At 27.7% G+C, this 11,338-nt stretch overlaps 2 long non-coding RNA genes across 2 annotated transcripts; one reads left to right on the top strand and one right to left on the bottom strand.

Moving 5' to 3' along the window:
- The first annotated feature begins 428 nt into the window (after positions 1 to 428).
- Positions 429 to 4,509, top strand: LOC128036075 (uncharacterized). The gene is made up of 2 exons (XR_008192933.1): positions 429 to 666; positions 4,020 to 4,509. It is a non-coding gene; the product is annotated as an uncharacterized LOC128036075 (long non-coding RNA).
- A 495-nt stretch (positions 4,510 to 5,004) lies between these two features.
- Positions 5,005 to 7,934, bottom strand: LOC105782941 (uncharacterized). Its single transcript, XR_001129949.2, has 2 exons — positions 7,550 to 7,934; positions 5,005 to 7,460 (listed from the first exon to the last, which is right to left on the bottom strand). It is a non-coding gene; the product is annotated as an uncharacterized LOC105782941 (long non-coding RNA).
- Positions 7,935 to 11,338: the final 3,404 nt, after the last annotated feature.

Below are 11,338 nucleotides of genomic sequence, written 5' to 3'. Positions count from 1 at the left end.
ATAATAAATTTGCCACTATAAGATTTTGAAAATAGAAAAAAATAATTTTAAAAAAATTAATGACTAGTACCATTTAGTGAAGATTGAAATTTTAAAATTCAAAACTCCATATTCTCACATTGATGTCTGAATTTTTTGTCTAAGTTAGTCCTTAAACTTAGCAACCATTCCCATATTGGGGTATGAAGTTAACAATTATTCCCATATTGTGACATGAATTTTAGGATTTTCAAAGAAATATCGGGGACTAATTTAGACAAAAAAAATAATTTTCAATATAAAAAAATGGTCAAATTCAAAAATTAACTTAGACAAAAAAAATTCAAATCCCGAAGATAATTGGCAAATTTATGCCCTAATAAATAGATTTAACCCTATAAATAATTATCCAAAAAAAACTAGGGTTGAGTAAAATATTAAGAGCACCCCCTCTTCTCTCCGTTCTCTCCCAATATTCTTTCTCGGGATTGGTGGCCAAAGAGAAACTGACTCGTTTCCCCTATAAATAAACCCTTCTTTCCTTCATTACCTACACGACCCTATGAAATGAAAACTCACCCTTTTTCCCATTTCTTTCTCTCTCTTTTTGTCCTTTTGGATTTTGCAGCCATGGCTGCCTATGAAGCTTTAGGGTTTTCCCTTTCTTTTCCTCTTTTGCAGAAAAAGGTTGGTAGCGATAAGAGGAAAAAGAAAAGAAAGAACAAAAAACATGGCTCTCTTCGTATTCTTCCACAGCTTTCTTGAACTGCAATTTCATGTAATCAGATCATTCATTCATTCATTGTCGTTGATGGTGCTGCATACATACGAGCACGTTGTTGCGGTTCAATAAAGCTGTGGGAAGATACAAACAGGGTCAAAGTCAAAGTAAAAAGTCAGTGATTTAATAAATTCAATGTTCATTTCTTCTTTACATTATCTGAATATGTTTATCTCTGTATTCTTTTATATACAATTACAGCTTACGCTACAATTTAGAGCATGTTAATCCTAAGACTCGAACTTGGTCTCTAGATTCTTGTCTTCGCTGTGTTTAGCTTTGGATCTTAATTGTGTTCGGTCTTAATTTTGGTTTTGGACCGATCTGATCTTACATTGAATACCATTCATTTATAAGTTTTACAATCATATATAAATGCCATTTAAAATATTCTGTTTTGACTGGTTGGAAAAAAAAAATTATTTTAACCATATTATAGAGTTTGCTAGGGCTCAAATAATGAGCCATTAAAGTTCTTGTTATATTGAATGCTACCTTAAGGACCACTTGCATTAGCCTTTGGCCTAGCTTTTCTGATTTGAAAAATCCCCACCCAATTCATCAAAGTTTACCCTAAATCCATTAATATTTTTAGGGTTTGTAACTGTTATATTCATCTTTTAAGATTTCGAATTTAAGTTCTCAAATGCAATGCCATCAATCTGCTCGTGCCTTAACATTTCATCCAATACTGATTACTATAAAACCCCACTTTGATTTTGCTTACATTAGGGTTTTTTCTTCTTCATATACATTTATATGACAAAGGACAACTCAGCTGTAAGAAAAAGGGTTCTAGAGTATCTTTAAAACATGCTGTCTTGTCGTGAGGGTATATTTGCAAAAATAAAAAATAAAAAACCAGATCTGAATGTTGGTGCCTTCCTTTTAGGTGGATCTAGCTACTACCATAGACAAATTAGTGTTTTTTTTTTAATAAAAAAAACTCTAAATGAAGGGATAATGTTTTGTACTAATTTTGACAGCCATTAAACAATGAGAAGAAAGTACAATGATCTGAATTATATATATATGTGTATTAAATTAGCTGTATTCTGATATATATTCACGAGAAAATGTTAATGATCCAGTTAAAAAGGCTAAGTGTTTTGTTCGTTTGTTGACGTTGTTGTACAGATCATCCCATCTAACTACTTTAATTATGTGATCCATGCATGTCTTAATTGCCCCCCAACTAATCCTGGCTCACATATATGTATGTATGTATCTATAATTATATTAATAACAGTACTTATATAAATGCCGATTGAGTACTAGATTAGATCGCATCAATGTTATTTAGAGATTGCAATTTCAAAAGAATCTTATTCTAATAAGTTTCTTTTTTGATGTTTTTTGTGTTTGTTTTACGGTTCGTGTTCGCCCCTTACAATAATGTCATCTTCAAGATTCTACTAAGTTGATTAGATGATTATTAGCTTTAAAATTACATTAAGAATCTCAAAATTAATATATATATATATGGGTGATATTTAAATAAAATTTAATCTCAAAATTAAAATTTTTTAGTGCATATATATATATATTGTTAGTAAAATTAAGGCATAATGAATTATTTGACCTTTCAACTTTACAAAAAAATCATTTTAGCCATCAATTTAATTTTTCACCTTTTTTAGCCATTAAACAATTGTATTTTTTTATTTATCAAATTACCCCAAAATACATGAAAAACTTAACCTTTTTTAACTTTGCTGATGGGACATACACATGGATTGCCACATGGATGACACATCATCATTTAATTAATTTTTAAATTTTAAAAAATTCAAAAAATTATAAAGTTTGATTAAATGCTAACATGTCATCCACGTGGCAATTCACGTATATGCCATGTCAGAAAAATTAACAGATATTAACTTTTCCTTCCATTTTGAAGTGATTTGACAAAAATGTAAGTTTAAAGACTAAAAGAGTTGAAAAATTAAATAAAAGATTTTTTTATAAAATTGGAGGACTAAAAAATATTATGCTAAATTAAAAGAATGACACATGTTCTATTTAGGGTGTAATAAAGAAATAGACATGTAAGAATATTTAAATTTTGCTTTTGAAATTATAGGTATATGAAATATTAACACATATTTGAGTATAAAAGTAACCATGTTAATAAATTTACAAATAAATTTTATCTCATCCCTTAATAAAATAATTGGAAAATTTTCATATAATTCTTTTAAAATTTACCTATTTATTATTTATAATAAAAATAAAAATAAATAAATAACTACAAGCATGTATATCATTGGAGAACCTAGCTAGAACTTAAGAATATTGCATTGATAAGGTTAAAAGGAAGGAAATGATTTAAGATATGATCATTAATATAATTATAATAATTATTGATTGTTATTATTAGATATTTCTAAAAAGCTGTGATTGCCTTGTGTTTTGTGAATGTCTGGTTGAATAATCTTGGTCTTAAAAGACACTGCAACCATTTGTCTTGTTGTCTGTATTATTTGCCTGTAATATGGTAATAATTATAATAATATTAATCTCAATTTTCATTTCCATCACTTTCTCTTTAAAGAAACTTACACAAGTTGAGAATGCTGATTTGAACAAAAATAAATCTTATGTGATATTTCCCTTTGCATGTGCATGTGCATGTGCATGTGCATGTGTCTCAGTACCTAATTTTACACACATATGCAAAGAACTGATACACTTAATTTCTGTAACACACATTGCTGCTTTTCTTCCTTGCATGTTTTGCTGTTTGTATGCAGGCAAAATTAGGTTTATGTCTGGATATCTTTTTTCCATACTATATATACACGGATTTGATTGAGTCGGTGTTATAAATCAATTCAATATTAACTCGATTAAGAAAATCAGTTAAATAAAACAACTTAATATTAATTTTTCTTTCCCTCGCAAAAACCAATTATATATAATGGAAAAGGGACGTGGATATGAGGATTTAATTCTCATCTTATTGAAATGTGACATAAGCTCGAGTTCTTAATTTCGAAAAATATTTATAAAACTGTCGTAACCTCGAAATATGTAATTGAAAGCTTAGCTATTGTCATGAGTCATGATGATGGTTGACCATACTTTTTCGGGTCAAGATCTTTTGTTACATGATCGTCACATTGAACCATAATTACTATGAAATCGAGTCGAAAGAAAACTTAAACAAAAACAAAACTCTCCTTATTACTTACTTGTATTTTACCAACAAAATTCAAACTCGAAACTATTATTTACATATTACTTTTCATCTTGGTAGTCAGCACAAGGTTGGCAATTTGTCATTCTTGGGCGCACTTCCCACATCGGATAAAAGGGCAGGCCCCTGCTTTGTTTCAGTTTCACTTGCTGTCCTAATGCTCCAATGGTTGGAACAAAGAGTTATGCCTTAAAAGCGACGTGACTGAATTTTTTTTTCCCCACGACACATGGGGGCGCCATTATTGCTTTGCCTTGCCATTTCCCTTTCAGTTTGTTCACAGGCGCCAGTTGTATGGAATATTAATTGTTTAGTTACTGGTGTTTGTTCAACCGAGAATGGTAACAAGTTTGATGCCTCTTTAGAAGAAAGATTACGATTTTGAATGTGATATTTAAGTAAAACTTTTTCAAATAGAGACTTAGTTAGGAGTAAGTAGGATGTAGAAATTTAGGGTTGAGTAAATCGAGAAATTAAAAATTGGTCCAAAATAAAGTGTTTGATCGGTTTATAAAGCACAAATTAAAAGATCATCGTTATCTTAGTTGAATTGAAATCTATTTTTATTTAATTTAATTTTTATTATGTAAAATAAATATTTTATATTTAAAATAGTTAAAACGGGTAATGATCTATACACCGCTAATGGGGTAAAAAACTTCACAAGTGGGTCAGGATTGATTCATTTGTTTTTAGAGTATAATAAAATAATAATTAAATAATTTAAAAACACTTGGCATCATCTTAAACCCATTTGTGGAGTTTTTTACTCCAGAATAATTATCCTAGTTAGAATGCCTCGAAAATTATATATAATATATAAAAAATCCATATAAGAGTTCTTGATTATTTTTTTATTTACTTGTCCAAATGTCTTAAAATAAACCTCATTTTGTCAAATTCAAAACCTCAAAACTCAAAATTAATACGAAAAACTCGGATTCGAATTGAATCAAATTAGTATAAATGGTTCAAAAAACCCAATTGAACCGAACCAAACTCGATCCTTCATTGAATCCCTTTTGTTGAATGGAGAAATATCGACTTTAAACTCTTTGAATTAGCAAATATTAAATTTAAACTTTTTCAAAACAAAATCTTCACATTTACCTCTCAACTTTTCAACATTTTATTTGGACCACCAACATCGGATTCAATAGCAAGAATACAACAACAAAGTGAAACTACAACGAATGGATGTATGTATCGATTCAAATGTGTACAAAAACATGAACGGCTGCCCTCCCTTCATCCTTCCCCCACAAAATCTCACTTGTGGATTTAGTACTTGCATTGTTTGCTTAATTGCGTAGAATAGTTTGAAAGGGATAAAAAAGAAAAAGAAGGAAAAACTTAAAAGAAAATTTTCCACTATTGCTTTCTTTTAATGACAATAATAATTAACTTGAAAAAGGGTATGATTTTCTTTTGAGGGTGTTGATGTGCCACCACTAGTCTATTTTCATTGCCCCTCTATAAAAAAAACCCAAAAAGAAAATTCAACTTGTATTCCAATGGATGGGAAATTTCGTCCACACTCTTTGTTTCTTGGATTTGAGATACTTTATAACACTTTCAAGTGTTTGGGAGGTATGTGCCTATGGATGCTCAAAGCTAAAATGTATGTATTAAGGTGGTTTAAATTGATTTTTCGACTCCTAAGAGGAGCTAAAAATGAAAATTCTCCATTCAATAAAGAGTCTAAAAGGATTAAATTGAAATATAGATTAAAGTTGCAATTACACCATTCAACCAAGGAATGCACAATAAGAATCATGATGATGAGAAATCATTAAAATCTCCCTGATCACATGAGATCTCTCAACTTTAAAAATAAAAAATAAACAAAAACATATGATCTTTATTTAATTCTAAAAGCTACAATGTGAGTATATAGCAGCTTGAAATGGTAAATTGCAGATGCATAAAAGTGTTTGAATTATTGTCACCTTTTCCCCATGCTTTCTCAATAATTGAATTCATTCTGAATAATAATAAAAAAATTAAAAATAAAATAAAAGCTGCACTGCAGCAATTCATGAAAGCTAGATAATATCTAATATTAGCAAAATTATATATATAAAATAAAAGTCATATACCATTGCTTTTATTTTCTTGTTAACTATTTCCTACTGTGCTCACCATCACCCTCTGTCTTCCCAATTACACTTACTTCTTTATATAAATATAAAATAAAATTTAAACATAAATTTTTTCAAGCTCCAAAAAAATCCCAATTTATAGATCAACAGGAGTAGCTAAACATTTCAAAATTACGTATGTTTCAAAGCCTTCTTTGAATTAGGTAAAGATTCCTTATCATACTCAATTATGATCTTTTTTTTTTCTTTCAAAATGGTCCCTTATTCAATCTTGATTACACCTTAATTATAGCCCCCCTTTCTTTTCTTTTTTGGGGTTTTCTATATCTTGTTAGATTCTTCTCACCCTTCTCTTTAATTGTAGATCACTGCTTTATTTACTAAATTTCCTTCGCCTAAAAGGATATACGTGCTAATTAACAACAATAAATTTAATAGTTCAATTTAATCCTTGGTACCCATTGATCTACTCGTTGGAATAAAATTAGATGAAACCTAAACACGAAATGAAAAAGAAAAAGAGACAAATGAAAACAAAGGGAAGAAAAAGTAGGTGGGAAGAAGAGGTAGATAAACTTTATGCATGTCCCTTACCTATTCTTTTGTCCACCAATGTTGGTTTTTTGGATGAATATTCAATAAACTTAAAATTGGAATAGGGTATTCAAAAAAAATTAAAAATAAAAAAAATCCGCCACCATTTCAAGAATGTACGAAATGTTGTGTAAATTATGATATCATAGTGATAACATTAAATGCTATCATGTGTTTAAACATGTTTGAGGTCGGAATTTTAAAATTTTGGTGATAGTAATGGTGTTACTCAAATACAGTGAACATATTATATGAGAAATTCGATATGAATTAATGCATGGTTTATCGTTATAAAAGAAAAAAAGGGTCTTAGAGGATTAATCCTATATAAGATATGTAGGTTAAACAATCCGAGAGAGCAAGAAGAACCCAAGAAACTCATTGTAGGAGAAGATAAATTATTAAAAATGAGAAAATTATATAAAATATAAACACGATATTTATATGGATCGAAAGAGAGTGAAACCAAAGGTTGACTATTTTTTCCCACATAGTAATTAGAGTGAAAGAGCAAAGGACAAACAGTAAGAACTATCAACTTTGTTGATTGTCAAAAAAGAAAACAATTTGAATCAATTAAAATGCTGGAAATAACAAAGATTAGTGTTTAAAAATTTTTAAAGAAGAAGATGATTTAGCTCAATTTCACATAAATTAAAGTCTAGTTATTGTCTCCATGTTCATGCATGGCAAGAAATGTATAAAATCATCATGAAAAACATATATATATATATATATAATATTCATGAAAAGATGGAAAACCCACCTTGTAATTCAGCATCAGAAACCTTTATTCTGAGAAAAGCTGCAAGAATTATGAATCATAATTTATATAAGCAAAAAAAAGAAGAAGAAGAGAACTGGTAATAATTTTGAGAGCTTAAAAAAGCTTACCTTGTTCGTCTTCAGTGTGTATATATCTAACTTAAACCAGAAAAAAAGCAAGTCCTGAATTGTCATCATGTTCTCCCACAGCTTTCTTGAGCTTCCATGGTATATACATACACATATATATACATGTATCTAGCTATTAGCTAATTCTTTTATGATGGAAAACAAAGAAAGTTCAAGAAAGCTGTGGAAAAGCATGATCAGAACTTTAAAAGAAGAAAAAAGAAGGGGAAAAAAATCACTAAATTTGGTCTCACAAAAGCTCTAAAAAAACACAGATAGTGATGAAGATGAAGAAGAAGGGTGTTCCAAAAACTTTCAAGGACCACTCTACCAATATATAATATGTACACCAGCTTTATAGAGGGAAAAACTGGGGTTGGTAGGGTTTATTTTCACTCACCAATTACAATTTACTTCAATATATATATATATATATATATATGAAAATTGGTTGCTTTACTGGTGAGTGAGTGCGCAGTGGGGTATATACATATAATACAGCCAGATAGGTGAAGGAAAGCAAAATTAAACTCAAGCTCAACATTGAATAAAATTTTAAGGACAAATTTAAACATGAAAGAGAATTTAAAAGATACCCTGCCCCCATAATCAAAGGGATAAAATTTATGGGTTAATTGCATTTTCATCTTCAAACTATTTTTTTCTAGATTTTAGATTGATCTCAACTCACTTTAAAGTATTATTATCATATCAATTAGATTATTATGTTGTTAGGTTGGGCATTAAATGTTAAGTTAGATATGATGTGAAGTACTTGGATTAAACATATATTTTTTCATTTTGGGGGTAAACTATAAATTTACCATATATTAACTTAAAATTTCATTATTCATAAAGGAACTAAATTGTATGATTTTCAATTTTGGGCCTTAAAATCCCCATTGTGTGTGGTAAAAATGCTTTTATATCATATCCGGACTGACATTTAGTGGCTAAACTAATAACTAGGCTGATAGAAAAACTTGATTGCCACTAAAGTAATACTTTCAAGACTCGAATAAAATATTTTGAAATTAGGGGTCAATTTAGAACTTAACCATAACTCCAGAACATTTGATGCAATTAATTCTTTAAAAAAAAAAATCCCATTCGAATCACATGCAACCATGTGAGTTGTGATTTTGATTATAATTATTGGAAATTATAGGTATGGGTTGTTTATGGTCCCCAATCTTTGATGTTTTGTTTTTTTAAACCCAAACCTATATATAATATATAGAGGTGATCATCAATCATGAGTATGTAAAATATTTCTTCTTTATTTTTTTTATTTTTATTTTTGTCCAGATGGTTCTGGAAAAATAAATAAATAAATTTGGTTATTTCAAATAAGAGCAAAAACAAAGATGAGTTTATACATATACCTGTTACTTGATGTTGATGGGATGGCCCTACACTTGGCCCATTTGATTCGGCCCGTATCAGGTTTGAAAAAACTTTTTATTCCAATTTAATTTATTTTTATATTTAAATATTAATTAAAATATATAATAATATTTTAAAAATGAACCAAATGAAAGCTTGAGCTTAGAAAAGTGGAATAATAAAATAAAATAAAAATTAAATTATGAAAGTTGAAAATAAATAAATAAAAACTATTAAAAGAATAAGTTATTGTTGGTTAAATGTATGAGTAGTTTTAAATTGAAATTTATTTTTACTTTCAATATAGTAAAAAATATAAATATTATTATAATTATATAATTTTAAATTTTATTTTTATAATTTTATTAAATAAATTAATGTGTGTGATTATCTTGTAATATCAAACTCGAAAAATTATATCAGCAAATAAAAATAGTACAAGTAAATTTATTTATAGAATTTAATGTGAGTGATGTTCTTGTATAATTGAATTGATAATTAAAATATATTTTGATCAAATATAAATTTTATTTTAATTTATTTTTATATTTTAAAATTTCTTATTTTCATCTTCAAACTATCAATATTATATTGATCGTGTCTTTTAATTATTAAAGCATTAATTTAACCATAAAATGACATGTCAATTCTTATATGGCATAATTTAAAGTAAAACCGAAAAGAGAAAGTGACAAATAAATCTTTTGTAAAAGATTCAAAAGCCTCGAAACAAATATTTTTACAATATTCATTTTAAACGATACTTATAAGGTTTCTTATTTGACAGTCAAATTAACAATTTCAATAATTGAAGGATCTGATTGATATAACATCGATGATTTAAAGATGTCTAGTGCAATTAACTTTAGAATTACAAGTATATATTTGAAACCAAAGAATATATTGAGAAGCCATTGTTCAAATATACGTATATAAAAGTCGATGAAGTCTTAGTTCAATTAGCGTGAGCGTTGTTACTAATACAAGGAGATTGTGAGTTTGAGTGTGTTGAAGCACATTATCTTCTAATTGTGACAAGAAGAGTAGATATGATCAAAACTTATAATGAGATAATTCAATACATATATAAAACCGAGAACCTAAATTTGAAAACCAAAGAAAATTCACCCACCCCAACCATATAAATTAAGTCAGTGTGATGTAAGTACCGTTTTAATGTTAGGCATACAATAAAAACTAAAGAGACAAATTATGGCACCAATAAATGTCTTTTATTATTATCATTTGTACATCATCATTGATGTACATAATTTCCAAGCATGGTAAATTTCATTTAACCACCAACCTCAGGGATCAATATACTCTTCATCAATTCAATTATATTTTCTTTTTTTTTTAAATATTTTTATTATTATTTAAGATTGATTTAATGGAGAAATAATTTATACACTTTTGAAATTTTTATATTTTTATAAAATTATAATAAATAAATAAACCCTAAACTACAAAAAAAGGTATCTTTGGGGGGGTTTTTTTAAAAAAAATAGAATGGGGTTTATTTATTTATTTTATTTTGATATGAATTTAATTTTATTCAGTGTAAACGTCTATGGGCCACCATTGTACTAGCCCATACTGAAACCACCTGATTCATGGGCCTGCTTTTTAATTAGACCTGACAAAGTATTATATTAGTGTCATTTTCGTATTTCTGTAATTTCTCGTCTTATAATCATACTTAAATTTTTTTTATATTTATAGTTTTTGTTTAGGATACATTAAAATTCGATTAATTATGCAAAATATAATATATTTTCAAGTCTTTCACAATTTAATCTTTTTAAATTTCGAAAGTGATTAATCACAATGTTAATGTTTATATATTCTGCAAATGTGTAGTATTTTGCGGGTTAAATTTGTTAAACCAATGACTGAATTGACAAAAAAGTGTAAATGTTGTGGGCTAAATTTGTTAAATTAAGACCAATTTGGCAGAATGTGTCACTGTAACCTATGAAGACTAAATTTGTTATCGTATCAATAAAAAAATGTAGAATTGACGAAAATCATTAATGTTGTAAATAATTACCCTTAGTTACTCACTTCCAAAATTGACAAAGATTACCAATTTGTTCAATATTGAAATTGAAAGGGACTAAAAATGTAGTTTTACCAATATAATACAAAAATCGATTTAAATTTCAGTGCAATTGTATATATCAAACTTTGATTTTGATTTTAGTTTATTACATGTCACTCTTTTATATTTAATCGGTATATATACAGATAATTATATTTATTCAGTTAAAAAGTTATATTTAATATTTTAAAGACTCATCTCTTTTTAGGATAAATATACTTTTTGGTACTTAAACTTAAATTTAATGTTCGAGTTAGTACCTATAATTTTTTTGTTTCAAATTGATACCCAAATTTGGTTTT

The sequence above is a fragment of the Gossypium raimondii genome, chromosome 13 (genome assembly GCF_025698545.1).
Source record: "Gossypium raimondii isolate GPD5lz chromosome 13, ASM2569854v1, whole genome shotgun sequence".
NCBI lineage: Eukaryota > Viridiplantae > Streptophyta > Magnoliopsida > Malvales > Malvaceae > Gossypium > Gossypium raimondii.
Note: the sequence above shows the minus strand (reverse complement) of the source record. Positions and strands in the feature narration are given on the sequence as shown.